This window comes from Panulirus ornatus, chromosome 33 (genome assembly GCF_036320965.1).
Source record: "Panulirus ornatus isolate Po-2019 chromosome 33, ASM3632096v1, whole genome shotgun sequence".
Lineage (NCBI taxonomy): Eukaryota > Metazoa > Arthropoda > Malacostraca > Decapoda > Palinuridae > Panulirus > Panulirus ornatus.
In genome coordinates, this window is record NC_092256.1 from 9,822,474 (window position 1) to 9,840,462 (window position 17,989).

Consider the following 17,989-nt stretch of genomic DNA (forward strand, 5'->3'; position numbering starts at 1 on the left):
GTCCTCGGAGTGAGAAGTTCCCCTGGCGAGATTCTACTGGTGCAACCTGTGACTTTTCACTCGTGATATAACCTAATGCAAGACGAGTCTGGTAACATCGATATATATATATATATATATATATATATATATATATATATATATATATATTTCTTTTTTCATACTATTCGCCATTTCCCGCGTTAGCAAGGTAGCGTTAAGAACAGAGGACTGGGCCTCTGAGGGAATATCCTCACCTGGCCTCGTTCTCTGTTCCTTCTTTTGGAAAATCAAAAAAAAAAACGAGAGGGGAGGATTTCCAGCCCCCGCTCCCTCCCCTTTTAGTCGCCTTCTACGACACGCAGTGAAGTACGACACGTGGGAAGTATTCTTTCTCCCCTATCCCCAGGGATATATATATATATATATATATATATATATATATATATATATATATATATATATATATTTGGCCCGAATTGGTACACACATCGTAGGTTGTTACCTCACTCATAATTACAGTTTGTGTTCCCCGAGGTTCGTTATCACATACATATACGTTGCCATGAACAAGACAGTGACCCATACGTATGGCCTCGAGTGACATGTACAATACGTAGTCAGATGTTTTATGCAACGGATGGAATACTGTACAGTGGCATTGAGAGGCAGCCTTAGGGGAACGAGCACTGTGGCGGTGATGAATAGCTACATGACACACGAAAACCCTTTATTGAAGGGGATTCCATATCAAGAGCCGCTTGCCAACTACAAGACTGCGCTACTCCCGTGGATGTGATGTGGAGTGAGAATCTTTGACGAGGCTGCACTCCCTTTTGTCATCAGTCGAAGATACACCTTCGCCGATATATATATATATATATATATATATATATATATATATATATATATATATATATATATATATATATATATATGCAGTAGGTCCGTAGTGATGCGCGTGATATACGTATTTGCTAATACCAACGAAGAAATGTTAGACACAGCAAGTCTCGAGTGCACTTTTGTTCATTACATCTCCCCTTAAGATCTGATACACGGAAGTGTAACCTGAATTTATCGGGTTTCATTTTTCTTCGAGATTATCATCATGTATATATATATATATATATATATATATATATATATATATATATATATATATATATATATATATATATATATAATCATGGTCAGTACGTTGCAGAGGAGGGTGGATGTGTCAGAAATGAATTGTATGATGTCAGGAGGGTGTTGATCGACCAAGGAATGACACCGGGAGAAACATGTGGAAAACGGAGTAGGTTTGAAACAGCTGAGCAGGGTGTGCTGTAATGATAAGGACATGGAGAAGGATGGGTGAGGAGAGATTGAATTAGAGGACGTATGTGTCATAAGGGGAAGATCACAAGGAGGAGGGGTAGATCAAGGGAGAGATGGAGTGAAAGTTTTGAGTTATCGAGGGCTGAACATGCAGGAGGGTGTGAGGCGTGCACGGGTTACGGCAAAAGTAGGGGTGACTTTAACGTTTACTTTACCAAAACGTTTCCATCTAATTCGAAGGCTCTGTAATAACACCAATACGGCACCATAAACATGCTTGTTATCACCGTAACATCTAACCTATCCTGGAAACCCCTCATTACATAGACAGCTAAGCCCGCATCTTGAGAAACTAGGAGTCATGTCCAAATGGCAAACCTTATTCTTTTACAGATGATAGGAAAGGACTAATGTATGCTTGTTCTAGCTATAGATATTTACGTGACAGAGTCGCGTTCGAAACAGTCTTATCAGCTTATCTAATCTAACCTTGAAACTTGGCCCACTTGCCCTATTTCGCAGCGTTGGTTCACTTTCCCTCTTCTGTGAATATTACTCTGGTTGTAACCGGCTACGTGCGTGCCCCCACCATTAACTAGACCGCGTTAATACTCAGCGAACCACTGCGTGGCCGTTGCCGACTCAGGGTGGGTCTTTGTGTGTGTGTGTGTGTGTGTGTGTGTGTGTGTGTGTGTGTGTTTTCCCCTAAACCTCCTAGCTTTGGAATTCGTATCTTACCTAGCAGCTATCTCCTAAATAAAATCTCAGAGTATCTTTCCTTTGTTTTCTTGACTTCTTTGTGCATTTAGTCCTTTATATGATTTACTTTAAGGTCTACCTGTGATAATGACGTGTCCATGACTGTAACTGATTGGAGGGGAAAAAAAGAATAGGTAAATGAAATAACATTTGGTGTAAGGCTCTGGTACTGACCTCAGCACACACTGTTGTCTATAATTCTTTTAGCAAGGTCACAAAGAAAATGAACGATCATTCTTAAAAAGTGAAATTTTTGTTTCCCAATGTGAAATTGTGGCATCTTTCACACTTCAACAAAGTGCGTTTTCACAGTTTGATGATAGGATTTTGTGGAGTTTTGTAGAGTGTTTGGACCTCATTGTTATTCAGCGCTTTTTAGAATGATAGAAATATCGAAAAACTTATATTTATGAGTCCACGGGGAAAGTGAAACACAGTAAGTTCCCAAATGCACTTTCGTGTAATAACCACATCATCAAGGGAGACACAAGAGAGAAACATCACAGTCAGTTAATGTATACAACGAAGACACGTAGCTAGGCCGCCATTTGGTAAACAAGTGATTGTCCAAGACGGACAACGAGCGGATCATAAACTTACTATGTGGACAAGGTGACTTGTTTACTTTTACTTCCCTTAAAAGTTATATTTCGTAATGATCCGTTCCAACGAACGTTGTAAGGGCCATATCTTCTTCCCACCACACGTCATCTCGCCTTATGTCGTCCACCAGGCATCCAGGTTGATAGAGTACATGAAAACAAAGGCAGGGCGGGATTTCAGGGGTCGTTTGGACCTGATGTTTCTGTCAGTGAGAGAGGCTGTTATTACCATACTGTAGCAGTGATTGCATTATTATTATTATCATTATTATTACAGCTACGACGACTAAACGGTTTGTTTAATCTGTGGAAAATAATTTAGCTGAATAGATGAATACTTCTTTCACTCTTCATTTATTTTGATATGTTCATAAATGTCTTTTGGAATTTAAAAAGCACCATTACTTCAGCAGGCATAACTGACTGGATATAGCGAAGAGGCAATACGTAAATGTCTCCGTAAATATGTTAATAGATGAACGATATTTCAGTACGAATGATTCATATAGGTTCTCGTTTTAAACATGTCATTGTGGATAACAGTACACGAGGGGTTACCAGAGTCTGTCTGTTTGTGGTTACCACGCCAATGGGAAAGCCACCATCGGTGAGGTTTTATCATGGATGTACGATTTGTCAAACTTCTCACTCCAAACGAGTCCATCCTTTCCCTGCTTTTAAGTGCAGCGCAGCTTTACAACTGCAGGAATCTCGTAATAAAGGGTTCCTTGTGGTTATATGATAATGATAATAATAATAATAATAATAATAGTAATAGTAATGATGATAATAATTGTAATCTCTTAATAAAGGGTTCCTTGGGGTTATATGATAATGATAATAATAGTAATAGTAATAATAATAATGATAATAATAATAGAATGATAATGATAATAATGATAATAATAATAATAATAATAATGATAATAGTAATCTCTTAATAAAGGGTTCCTTGGGGTTATATGATAATGATAATAATAGTAATAGTAATAATAATAATGATAATAATAATAGAATGATAATGATAATAATGATAATAATAATAATAATAATAATGATGATAATAGTAATCTCTTAATAAAGGGTTCCTTGGGGTTATATGATAATGATAATAATAGTAATAGTAATAATAATAATGATAATAATAATAGAATGATAATGATAATAATGATAATAATAATAATAATAATAATAATGATGATAATAGTAATCTCTTAATAAAGGGTTCCTTGGGGTTACATGATAATAATGATAATGATAGTAATAATAGTAATGATAATGATAATGATAATGATTATGATAATAATAATATAATAATAATAATGATGATAATCATTATTATTATTATTATTATCCCTGGGGATAGGGGAGAAAGAATACTTCCCACGTATTCCCCGCGTGTCGTAGAAGGCGACTAAAAGGGGAGGGAGCGGGGGGCTGGAAATCCTCCCCTCTCATTATTTTTTTTTTAATTTTCCAAAAGAAGGAACAGAGAAGGGGGCCAGGTGAGGATTTCCCTCAAAGGCCCAGTTCTCTGTTCTTAACGCTACCTCGCTAACGCGGGAAATGGCGAATAGTTTGGAAAAAAAATTTGGAAATAATAATAATGATAATAATAAAGGGTCCCTTGGGGTTATATGATAATAATGATAATAATGATAATAATAATAATGATAATAATATTAATGATAGAATAGTAATAGTAATACTGATAATACGGACGGGTAGAGGCGACGTGACCATAGCGCGGGTCCTAGCTAGTTAGGCTACTGTTCTGAAAGCTCAAAAAAAAGAAAAAATGCAAAAAAAGAAGTGTATTATAATATTAAAAAGAAATATGAATGTCTGAATGGCCACACCTGTGTCACTTGCAGGTTATCACGAAAGACAGACGATATCCGTCATCCGTCACTAATTCATACAAAATGCACATTTCCATTACTTTTGGCGGCAGCAAGTGGAAGCGATTGTCTGTTGTTAGCGAAATATTTCCTCACTCTTAGTCTCGAGCAGCTAGGCTGCTTTTAGGTGGCTGGCTACACGTAAGGCCAATCGCTGATGTATATGAAACATTGGTTATTCATTGTGGTTATTCATTGGCCGCTGTGAGTAACATATATCTCCGTCTATCGCCACCTGCCATTATCTTGCCTCTTCCTATCAAATTCACTCCTTTTCCTTAGGTAAGAAAGTTACGTTTGGGAAGTGGTATCAACGTAAACAATCATTTGGTTCCATATACAAACAACCCATGTTGTCCTTTCGAGGCTGTTCGTGTTAGTTGAAGATGTCCGCTGCTCACAGGTTAGTGTCATACGAATACGAAGGCATACACACACGTTTTAGAAAACCTGCAAACTTTTCATGTAACAGAAGAGGCGCATTTCATGTCAGTCGTGGCCTTGCAGCAAAATATTGATCAAGGCTGGTTATTCTCGAACGTGCCTATGGTACTGCTTTCAACCACTCTAATTGGTAAATGATTTCATATGTTTACGAACCTGTTTTCGAAGGGTAAGTACTTCGCCTCATTCGAATGAAAACGTTTGCTCGCAGGTTCGCCTCATTAAAACGTTTGCTCGCAGGTTCGGCTCATTAAAACGTTTGCTCGCAGGTTCGCCTCATTAAAACGTTTGCTCGCAGGTTCGCCTCATTAAAACGTTTGCTCGCAGGTTCGCCTCATTAAAACGTTTGCTCGCAGGTTCGCCTCATTAAAACGTTTGCTCGCAGGTTCGCCTCATTAAAACGTTTGCTCGCAGGTTCGCCTCATTAAAACGTTTGCTCGCAGGTTCGCCTCATTAAAACGTTTGCTCGCAGGTTCGCCTCATTAAAACGTTTGCTCGCAGGTTTGTACCCATTACTGCATGTGAAATCAGACGAAGCATGACGAAAAGATGATGAAATGTAACTCGTTTAATCTGCTCTCATAGGATTTCTTTCTCAGTCCGGGAATCACGTTGGTGGATCTACGTCTTTTTTTCAAGTGACCAAAAAACGCAATACACAAGATGGTGACACACCAGTGAATTGTAAGGAGGAAGGATGTTTTCCCCAGACCTGAGTCCGAAAACTTTACCCATGATTCCAATAATTTGTGTTCGTCCACTTTACTGCCTTTCTACTTTGCGTATTTGGCTTTTAGTCACCAGAGATCATGACATCAAAGTATTTTTCCGCATGTATCGTTCGTAGTTCAACAGAATCCATGTTTTAGTTTGACTTCTAATTTTTGCTACCGGTTTCTTGAAATCTGCATTTATCGATGAAAATTTTTTTGCCACCTATGAACACAGTTCATCACCTTATTCATCTGTATCGTTTTGAGGCCCCAGACCTTCAATTTCATTTTTGAATTTTTTTCCCACATTAATATCTTCGGCGAATTTCATTATCTTACAGTGCAACAAGTAATCAGCATCATATATATATATATATATATATATATATATATATATATATATATATATATATATATATATATATATATATATTCCTATGAGTCCCCGGGGAAAATGAAACACAAGTTCCCAAGTGCACTTTCGTGTGCAAATACCGAATAGCTAGGACGCCATTTGGTAAACTACTAGTTGCTACGTCTCTTCGTTGTATATCAACTGACATTTTTCTTTCTTGTATCTCTCCTGATGATACTATTACACGAAGTGCACTTGAGAACTTATCGTGTTTCATTTTCCCTTGGACTCAGGAATAGATAACGCGCTAAATTGTGATCCTTTTCAATATATAGAGGTGGTTTGATCGAGTAAGCAATGAAAGGGTAAGAGAGATGTGTGGTAATAAAAAGAGTGTGGCTGAGAGAGCAGAAGAGGGTGTGTTGAAATGGTTTGGTCACATGGAGAGAATGAGTGAGGAAAGATTGACAAAGAGGATATATGTGTCAGAGGTGGAGGGAACGAGGAGAAGTGGGAGACCAAATTGGAGGTGGAAAAATGGAAAAGATTTTGAGCGATCGGTGCCTGAACATGTAGCAGGGTGAAAGGCGTGCAAGGAATAGAGTGAATTCGAACGATGTGGTATACCGGGGTCGACGTGCTGTCAATGGATTGAACTAGGGCATATGAAGCGTCTGGGATAAACCATGGAAAGTTTTGTGGGGCCTGAATGGGGAAAGGGAGCTGTGGTTTCGGTGCATTATTACATGACAGCTAGAGACTGAGTGTGAACGAATGTGGCCTTTGTCTTTTCCTAGCGCTACCTCGCTCGCGTGCGGGGGAAGGGGATGTCATTTCATGTGTGGCGGGGTGGCGACGGGAATGAATAAAGGCAGCAAGTATGAATTATGTACATATATATATATATATATATATATATATATATATATATATATATATATATACATTGAAATGTATAAGTATGTATATGTGCGTGTGTGGACTTGTATGTATATACATGTGTATGTGGGTGGGTTGGGCCATTCTGTCGTCTGTTTCCTTGCGCTACCTCGCTAACGCGGGAGACAGCGACAAAGTATAATAGATATATAACCACAAGAAAAATGAAACGATACGCATAAACTAGATCATGCGCACCACTGTGCCTCTCTCTCTCTCTCTCTCTCTCTCTCTCTCTCTCTCTCTCTCTCTCTCTCTCTCTCTCTATGTGTGTGTGTGTGTGTGTGTGTGTGTGTGTGAAAGAAAACTAGTCCTGACCCTTCCGGCACACCAATTGCCACGTCTGACCATTGTGAGGCACGACCATCAGTCACTATTCTTTCTTTACGGCCAGTCAACAGATTTACCGGCACTCAATTCAGAGTAAAGCTCAGCGCACATTGAGACGCAGGGCGACACAGGCGACGCATCACATAGTAGGGCAGAAATCTGTGGCTAGTTCAATGAGAGCACGTAGCATACTGGGACGCAAGGCTCAGTGTACGTGCTCTCATTTGATTCGACTACCTACACCATTTCTGCCTTGCTGTGTGGTGCGTCGCCTGCGTCTCAGCGTGCGCCTAGCCTAATATTAGTAATGTTGGTGATAGAGCTTCCCACACATGAGCGCTCCATCAAAACTAGCACAGCCCACAGTTTCCTTACCACAGCTCTACCTTGAAACGACCATTGCTGTAGACACAACTCCCACACCTCCAATATACTCTCTGCTGAAGGTAGCACATCTCAGAAACTCTAAGTCTGGAAGAATAAAAAAAAAAAAACGCATCTTTTTAATGCCATTTTCTAATGATGATAGTATACATTTACAGGACTCAGCCGACGCGTTGCGAAAACGAAAGACGGCGAAAAAGTCACTCAATTGACACGCGTTTACAGTTTGTACTAGCCTATGTGCTAGCCTAGTTCTTGCGTTGACAGTTTGTACTAGCCTATTTGCTAGCCTAGTTCTTGCGTTGACAGTTTGTACTTGCCTATGTGCTAGCCTAGTTCTTGCGTTCACAGTTTGAACTAGCCTATGTGCTAGCCTAGTTCTTGCGTTGACAGTTTGTACTAGCCTATGTGCTAGCCTAGTTCTTGCTTTGACAGTTTGTACTAGCCTATGTGCTAGCCTAGTTCTTGCGTTGACAGTTTGAACTAGCCTATGTGCTAGCCTAGTTCTTGCGTTGACAGTTTGTGCTAGCCTAGTTCTTGCGTTGACAGTTTGTACTAGCCTATGTGCTAGCCTAGTTCTTGCGTTCACAGTTTGTACTAGCCTATGAGCTAGCCTAGTTCTTGCGTTGACAGTTTGTACTAGCCTATGTGCTAGCCTAGTTCTTGCGTTGACAGTTTGTACTAGCCTAGTTCTTGCGTTCACAGTTTGTACTAGCCTATGTGCTAGCCTAGTTCTTGCGTTGACAGTTTGTACTAGCCTATGTGCTAGCCTAGTTCTTGCGTTGACAGTTTGTACTAGCCTATGTGCTAGCCTAGTTCTTGCGTTGACAGTTTGTACTAGCCTATTTGTTAGCCTAGTTCTTGTGTTGAGTTTGTACTAGCCTATGTGCTACCTAGTTCTTGCGTTGTCAGTTTGTACTAGCCTATGTGCAAGCCTAGTTCTTGCGTTGACAGTTTGTACTAGCCTATTTGCTAGCCTAGTTCTTGATTGACAGTTTGTACCTGCCTATGTGCTAGCCTAGTTCTTGCGTTGACAGTTTGTACTAGCCTATGTGCTAGCCTAGTTCTTGCGTTGACAGTTTGTACTAGCCTATGTGCTAGCCTAGTTCTTGCGTTGACAGTTTGTACCTGCCTATGTGCTAGCCTAGTTCTTGAGTTGACAGTTTGTGCTAGCCTAGTTCTTGCGTTGACAGTTTGTACTAGCCTATGTGCTAGCCTAGTTCTTGCGTTGACAGTTTGTACTAGCCTATGTGCTAGCCTAGTTCTTGCGTTGACAGTTTGTAATAGCCTATGTGCTAGCCTAGTTCTTGCGTTGACAGTTTGTACTAGCCTAGTGCTTGGTTTAATTGTTGTATGTAGCCACTAGAATTAATGTATTTACTAAAAATTTACATTCGAAGCTGGCCTCGTACCAGCGAGCTTTACTCACTAAGATATATCCGCATTATTATCGATGGATGATTTTTATATTGTTGAAGATACTTTAGAAAAATGCTACTGGTTTGACAGTGAGCAAAAAACAAAAAACGGACAAGTGTGCGTGATGGGTAACTCAAAACTACGTCTGCCATCCCTACGCCGATCTGTTGATTCTTTCCCCTCTTCTAGGGATAGTTCTTAGCTCTCTGGTTCAGAGATGTGACTATTTGCATGTTTATTTATTTATTCGTTTATTTTAAGCCAGACAGATCTCAGTATCGCATTGAAATTGTGTGGCCGCTAGCAAGCGGTTGAGCTTGGAGACTATTTCATTTTTTTTTTTTCTCATTTTATTTCTCTTGTCACAATGTTCTTTTCATTGAAGTTTGATGCATATTGCTGGGGTCTTTTTCATGAGAAGATATATTTCTACCAAAGCTTCTGTGAAGTGTACGTATATATATCACTGTTATTGTTGGATTCCTTCGTTTATCAAGTTTGCCTCACCGTTGTGGCACACCGTCCATCTGTTCGCTCTGCAAACAAAAAGGGTGTTCTATTTTTCATGTCATATCTTGTGTCATGCACTGCCGCCGCCGACATGCCACTCTTATCATGTTACCTGGGAAGTTCCACCCACACGCTCTCTGGCTGATTCAGTACAGTAATCGTGAGCTCATTGGTACATATTAATGAATCATTAACACGGTAGCGCACATCGTGGTTAGGACAAAGGAAATATTTTGATATGTTCCGCGGGTATATACACTAGGGAGCGCTCACAACCCTACTGGACAAAATCAGATGTGATCTGCAAGTCCTGTATCTCCAGCAGGATTGGATTAAGCTATTAGGTAACACAAGAAGCCTCGATCGTGGTGCTACGCTTGCTTCCATCCCATTCGACCAGCTATGAATAGGTTTCTTTTCTCCATGGGTTTGGGAGGGGAGGTAAGAAATGGGATGGAATGTTAAATGCGAGAGGGAAGGTTAAAGGTTGGAGGGAATGGTAAATGTGGGAAAGGAAGGTAAAAAAAAAAAAAGTTGACGGGTAGGTACGAAGTGGAAAAGGAGTGAAGAAGTGGGAGGGAAGGTAGAAGGGGAAGGTTAGGTAAGAAGTGGGAGGATGGAAAGAAGTAGGAGGAGAGGTAGGAAGTGGGAGGTGAGGTAAGAAGTGGAGGGAGATGGTAAATGTGGGATAGAAGGTAAGGAAAAGAAGGGAGGGTAAGAATAGGGAGAGAAGGTAAGAAGTAGGAGGGGGAGGAAAGATAAATACGTGTCGAAGGCCTGTGGTGTGACTTGTTTACCTGGGGATACAACGGTTTGTAGCCTTCCCTCCGTGAGTCGTGCCAGCCGCTGATGCCTATAATAAATCATCGTCATTACCTCATTCCCAATGCCACGGTGTGGATAAGATAATAGATACAACCTAGTAACAGCCACTGTACGCTCTCAGACACACGTCCTCGCTCGACCCTTGCCCAGTGTGTTCATATGAAGTACAGACTGACACACGATTAAGAACTGACGATCATCAATTGACGAGTGGTTTCCAAGGGCGAATCCTGATTTTTCCCGATAATTGGACGTCTATGTACATTAATGCTCGAGTGTTATGTTGTGTTCTTGTGGTTTCTTTTTTGTTAGCTGATACGGCACGGACAACTGAATCCCATCCAATTAACTCTCTCTCTCTCTCTCTCTCTCTCTCTCTCTCTCTCTCTCTCTCTCTATATATATATATATATATATATATATATATATATATATATGTATATATATATATATATATATATATATATATATATATATATATATATATATATATATATATATATATAGGGGAGAAAGAATAGCTGCCACGCATGCCTCACGTGTCATAGAAGGCGACCAAAGTGGACGGGAGCATGGGGCTGGAAACCCTCCCCTCCTTGTATTTTAACTTTCTAAAAAGGGAAACAGAAGAAGGAGTCACGCGGGGAGTGCTCATCCTCCTCGAAGGCTCAGATTGCGGTGTCTAAATGTGTGTGGATGTAACCAAGATGAGAAAAAAGGAGAGATAGGTAGTATGTATGAGGAAAGGAACCTGGATGTTTTGGCTCTGAGGGAAACGAAGCTCAAGGGTAAAGGGGAAGAGTGGTCTGGGAATGTCTTGGGAGTAAAGTCAGGGGTTAGTGAGAGGACTAGAGCAAAGGAAGGAGTAGCACTACTTCTGAAACAAGAGTGGTGGGACTATGTGGTGGAGTGTAAGAAAGTAAACTCTAGATTGATATGGGTAAAACTGAAAGTTGATGGAGAGAGATGGGTGATTATTGGTGCATATGCACCTGGGCATGAGAAGAAAGATCATGAGAGGCAAGTGTTTTGGGAGCAGCTAAGTGAGTGTGATAGTAGTTTTGTTGCACGAGACCGGGTTACAGTGATGGGTGATTTGAATGCAAAGGTGAGTAATGTGGTAGTTGAGGGAATAATTGGTATACATGGGGTGTTTAGTGTTGTAAATGGAAATGGTGAAGAGCTTGTACATTTATGTGCTGAAAAAGGACTGGTGATTGGGAATACCTGGTTTAAAAAGAGAGATATACATAAGTATACGTATATAAGTAGGAGAGATGGCCAGAGAGCGTTATTGGATTACGTGTTAATTGATATGCGCGCGAAAGAGAGACTTTTGGATGTTAATGTGCTGAGAGGTGCAACTGGAGGGATGTCTGATCATTATCTTGTGGAGGCGAAGGTGAAGATTTGTAGAGGTTTTCAGAAAAGAAGAATGTTGGGGTGAAAAGAGTGGTGAGAGTAAGTGAGCTTGGGAAGGAGACTTGTGTGAGGAAGTACCAGGAGAGACTGAGTACAGAATGGAAAAAGGTAAGCACAAAGGAGGTAAGGGGAGTGGGGGAGGAATGTGATGTATTTAGGGAAGCAGTGATGGCTTGCGCAAAAGATGCTTGTGGCATGAGAAGCGTGGAAGGTGGGCAGATTAGAAAGGGTAGTGAGTGGTGGGATGAAGAAGTAAGATTATTAGTGAAAGAGAAGAGAGAGGCATTTGGACGATTTTTGCTGAAAAATAATGCAAATGAGTGGGAGATGTATAAAAGAAAGAGGCAGGAAGTCAAGAGAATGGTGCAAGAGGCAAAAAAGAGGGTAAATGAGAGTTGGGGTGAGAGAGTATCATTAAATTTCAGGGAGAATAAAAAGATGTTTTGGAAGGAGGTAAATAAAGTGCGTAAGACAAGGGAACAAATGAGAACTTCAGTGAAGGGGGCTAATGGGGAGATGATAACAAGTAGTGATGTGAGAAGGAGATGGAATGAGTATTTTGAAGGTTTGTTGAATGTGTTTGATGATAAAGTGGCAGATATAGGATGTTTTGGTCGAGGTAGTGTGCAAAGTGAGAGGGTTAGGGAAAATGATTTGGTAAACAGAGAAGAGGTAGTAAAAGCTTTGCGAAAGATGAAAGCCGGCAAGGCAGCGGGTTTGGATGGTATTGCAGTGGAATTTATTAAAAAAAGGGGGTGACTGTATTGTTGACTGGTTGGTAAGGTTATTTAATGTATGTATGATTCATGGTGAGGTGCCTGAGGATTGGCGGAATGCTTGCATAGTGCCATTGTACATAGGCAAAGGGGATAAGAGTGAGTGCTCAAATTACAGAGGTATAAGTTTGTTGAGTATTCCTGGTAAATTATATGGGAGGGTATTGATTGAGAGGGTGAAGGCATGTACAGAGCATCAGTTTAGGGAAGAGCAGTGTGGTTTCAGAAGTGGTAGAGGATGTGTGGATCAAGTGTTTGCTTTGAAGAATGTGAGAAATACTTAGAAAAGCAAATGGATTTGTATGTAGCATTTATGGATCTGGAGAAGGCATATGATAGAGTTGATAGAGATGCTCTGTGGAAGATGTGTGTTTTAGATATCTGGTAGTGGATTTGGCAGCGGATGGAACCATGGAAGCGGAAGTGAATCATAGGGTGGGGGAGGGGGCGAAAATCCTGGGAGCCTTGAAGAATGTGTGGAAGTCGAAAACATTATGTCCGAAAGCAAAAATGTCTATGTTTGAAGGAATAGTGGTTCCAACAATGTTGTATGGTTGCGAGGCGTGGGCTATGGATAGAGTTGTGCGCAGGAGGGTGGATGTGCTGGAAATGAGATGTTTGAGGACATTATGTGGTGTGAGGTGGTTTGATCGAGTAAGTAATGTAAGGGTAAGAGAGATGTGGGGAAATAAGAAGAGCGTGGTTGAGAGAGTAGAAGAGGGTGTTTTGAAATGGTTTGGGCACATGGAGAGAATGAGTGAGGAAAGATTGACCAAGAGGATATATGTGTCGGAGGTGGAGGGAACGAGGAGAAGTGGGAGACCAAATTGGAGGTGGAAAGATGGAGTGAAAAAGATTTTGAGTGATCGGGGCCTGAACATGCAGGAGGGTGAAAGGCGTGCAAGGAATAGAGTGAATTGGATCGATGTGGTATACCGGGGTCGACGTGCTGTCAATGGATTGGATCAGGGCATGTGAAACGTCTGGGGTAAACCGTGGAAAGTTCTGTGGGGCCTGGATGTGGGGGGGGGGGGGGCAGCTGTGGTTTCGGGCATTATTGCATGGCAGCTGGAGACTGAGTGTGAACGAATGTGGCCTTTGTTGTCTTTTCCTAGCGCTACCTCACACACATGAGGGGGAGGGGGATGTTATTCCGTGTGTGGCGAGGTGGCGATGGGAATGAATAAAGGCAGACAGTGTGAATTGTGTGCATGTGTATATATGTATATGTCTGTGTGTGTATGTGTATGTGTGCATTGAGATGTATGGGTATGTATATTTGCGTGTGGGGACGTGTATGTATATACATGTGTGTGGGGGTGGGTTGGGCCATTTCTTTCGTCTGTTTCCTTGTGCTACCTCGCAAACGCGGGAGACAAGCGACAAAGCAAAATAATAATGATAATTATATATATATATATATATATATATATATATATATATATATATATATATATATATATATATATGTGTGTGTGTGTGTGTGTGTGTGGATGAGTCATTCTTCGTCTGTTTCCTGGCGCTACCTCGCTGACGCGAGAGACAGCGATAAAAGAATATATATATATATATATATATATATATATATATCCTAAGCCAAATATCAATTTTACCGACCAGCCCCGTGGGGAGGATGAGCAGCTGGGTTGACTTTGGACCGGTTGCCGTGACCAGGATTCAAATTTATGTGGACTCGTCTCTGGGCGGGCCCGTTAATGTATCACGGTCAGGAGCGGTAACCGCTACACCGCTGCTGCATCTGTTGTATTATTAATGCATATTTGAAGTGTTGCACCAATATTTTCCGCTAGTTACAAGTAAGCACAGAAATTGTTATACTTATGATTATATGTTATCATTCACATTAGATCTGGTTTGGTACGCAATGTTATTGTCTTGAAGTTGTGCATTGGTACATCAATTCGGAATACTGAATGTTATTTTAATGTTTATATTCCGTTGTATTGCTGATGTTATGAGAGTCATAGATTAAGTTTTTGTTTGAGTGTTTGCCGTTTCACGACTCGGCGAGGTAGCGTTAGGAATAGATGAAGTGTGGTCTGATGTATTAACATCGCCTTTGTAGCTGTCATGTATGATTCACCGAAACCAGAGCATACCATCCACAGCCAAGCCCCGTAAACTATTTCGTGGTCTCTTCTGGTTACTCCATATACCCTGGTTCAGCCCATTGGCAACTCGTCGCTCCCCATATACCGCATTGATCCAAATCGTTCAGTACCATGCACGCCTCTTACCTTCCTGAATGTTAAGACCACAATATCTCAGAACCTCTGTCACTACACCCTTTTATCCTCTTCTTAAGTCTCCCCCTCCTTTTTTTACTTGTTTCACCTCTGATATATAAATCCTCTCAATCTTTCTTCGCTCATCTTCTCCATATGTTTATACAGATCTTAAGAATCATTATACTAGATATGAACAAGAGATGATTGTCTGTTGTTGGAAGCCTTAAGGGGTTAGTTCCTGAAGGTGGCCACTAGAGATGTCTGTTGAGAGATGAGCTCCTGGAGGAGGCCATGAGAGATGAGTCCCTGAAGGAGGCCATGGGAAGGTTGTCTGTTGAAGGAGGCCTTAAGAGATGAGTCCCTGAAGGAGGCCATGGGAAGGTTGTCTGTTGAAGGAGGCCTTAAGAGATGAGTCCCTGAAGGAGGCCATGGGAAGGTTATGTGTTGAAGGAGACCCCGAGAGATGGGTCCCTGAAGGAGGCCATGGGAAGGTTGTCTGTTGAAGGAGGCCTTGAGAGATGGTTCCCTGAGGGAGGCTATGGGCAGGTTGTCTGTTGAAGGAGACCTTGAGAGATGGGTCCTTGAAGGAGGCCATGAGAGATGGTGAACTGGGAGGAACCAGTGGGAAAGGAAACGCCATAGAATACTATCAGGAAGGTGAGAAGTCAGGAGCCAGATGGTTTGCTGCTGCCGGTGGGGGAGTGTTGCTGATGGTGCAGGAGCTCCAATATCTCTTGGAGTCAAAGAGTCACATGGCACAGTTGGCGCATTTGTGATCTGAAGTAAGCTCACAGCTCAACTGATTGAGCCAGGAACTTCAAGAAAGACTTCTTCACTAATGCATGGGTATTTAAGAGCTGCTAGGCCATGCTGTGGGTAGTAATGGGGGGGGGGGGGGACAAAGGCGGTTTCTTTTGTTAAGGGGTAGGAAGCAGCTGCCTCTTGCTTGAGGCCTGAGTAGTTTGCTTAGGTCAGCGTACCTTGTATGATTTAGTCTCCAGTCGCGATAATGGGCAGGTGTACGTACAAGAATGTCAGCGTCAACAATATGAGAAAGGCATGTGATTTTAGCACTGCGAGAGGTCGTTCCTGAGAAGCTACATACCTTCTCCCTTTGTTAGGCGAGAATAGCAACACGCTAGGGGACGTAGGTGTGTCAGTCTGTCTTGTGGATCACATACCACAGTTTAGAAATGACATAGAGTGAGGGGATGCTGAACGCAGCTGGGACGTTTATTACCAGGGTAAGCTTGGTAACAGCCATATGCAAAGTTGACGTCACCCACGAACAAGATTTTCCTCTGCTCTCACTTGTCTTAATGACCTAATGTTTAACACTGATTTTATCTGACCCTCTGATTTGCCTGAGTACATCAGATCCATGACTATAAAGTAGAAAAATACAGGGAATTATTTTGGACTATGACATGCTAGGTAAAGGGAAGAATCACCGAATAAATAAACACCTGCGTGCTAAACAGAAGTAAAGTTCCTGTGTGTATTGCGCTGTCGGGTAAAGACAAACGTAAATAAAGCAAAACCTCATTGTAAAAGGGAGGCTTATTAATGTAGGACTTTGGGTCGTGTACACACAGACTGTTTACATAATGCAAGAGTTCATGAATTGCATCTGGTGATGACACAAACACACGCAAAATGTACCCAAGTGCACTACTGATAGACGTAAATAGAATTACGAAATGTAAGGCGTGTGTAAACTCTTCCCCAGTAATGCGCAAATAGTATTCACATTATTCGTCACCTATCGATCGTAAATGGCAGAATTATATGAGATGCTTTTTTTTTTCATAAACTCAAAAACAGAATCTGGAATTGATACGTGCGTTAGCGACATGCAAGTTGTCTGTAACGAAGGTTATTAGGTTGGGTTGTCTGCAAGGACTTTAAAGGACTGTATACTGAGGTTATTAAAGTTTGTATTTCGTTTTGTGACTCTGGCATTTCACGCTTCCGAACGGGTCTGGGAACTGTGGATTCTAAGTCTGCTCGCTTTCTCAGAAGGTTAATTTGCCTCTGTCCTACACTGAGCGGACGCTCCGACAACAACAAACCCTTGCCATGTCGTATCGGAGGACAGCGATTGGCATTGTATGGTGGTATAGTTGCACTCCTCTTCCTCTTCATAGCTCTTGTATACCCGGCACAGCCTTCATGCACAATATCATCACATTTCCCCACTTTAACGGATCGCCCCCAGCAAAACCAGCAGTTCTTACCCTGCAAAAGAAAGAAAAAAATATGAATTATCGACGCTTGTCCGTATATGGTATTCATCGTACATCAGGTAACTTCGGCATGTTTTACAGACTGGACTGGCTTTTTACAGTATATCATAATATTAATATTTTCCCCCAAAATACATCACCGTAAGTAGCCAGCAATTTCCATCCAGGATAAAGAAATATAGATGATGGATGGGCTACTGTGTGCGAGAGGGTTAGGTGAGGGGGTTAGCAGACGTTTCTCCCTCGGCATGGCTACAGACCGACACCACAGGACTACCTTCCTTTTTTATGGTATAGATTCGTTGTCGAAGGGTGGTGATGTTAGGGGATGCTGACTGCGTGGTATGAGAGCTTGGCTTTACTTCCTAAAATGGCCTAACTGGTTGAATTAATGATGCGACTTCCACGGAGAATTTCTCACACACGCGTGATGAGGCTGGAAACCAGAGGCAGAGTGACGTAACCTAACCTAGCCTAAACCTTTGGGTCTTCCAGCGCGAGAATGGAGGAAAATTTCTCAACAAACGCGACTTTGATGTTAAGAGAGAGACACCCCCACACCGAGACAGTATGTGTCATACAGAACATACTACTGTTAACTACTACTAGTCAGCAATATTTTTCATCTCCAGTGAAAGAATCTACTCCAGGAGCCTAGCTGCGCTGCCTACCTCATCCGCCATGATGAATTTACCTGGTTTTATGAGTGTTCTCACTAAAGACACGTTTGTACTCAGCGAGCTGTACGGATGCTATACACAATAACAAACAGTTTCATTGCTCCACTGGAGGAAAGAGGTGTGTGTTGGGGGT

The 17,989-nt window shown here is 41.5% G+C and overlaps 1 protein-coding gene across 11 annotated transcripts in view; it reads left to right on the plus strand.

The window, feature by feature from the left end:
- The window catches only part of LOC139759444 (uncharacterized), a 131,031-nt gene that overhangs the window by 53,333 nt on the left and 59,709 nt on the right, over positions 1–17,989 (plus strand). For 2 of the 11 annotated variants that reach the window (XM_071681568.1, XM_071681575.1), the window contains exon 1: positions 1,853–1,949. The exons of the other annotated variants lie outside the window; for them this stretch is intronic. The gene's annotated coding sequence lies outside the window, so the exon portion shown is untranslated. Of the gene's footprint in view, positions 1–1,852; positions 1,950–17,989 lie in introns of those variants that run through there. 11 annotated transcript variants of the gene reach the window in all.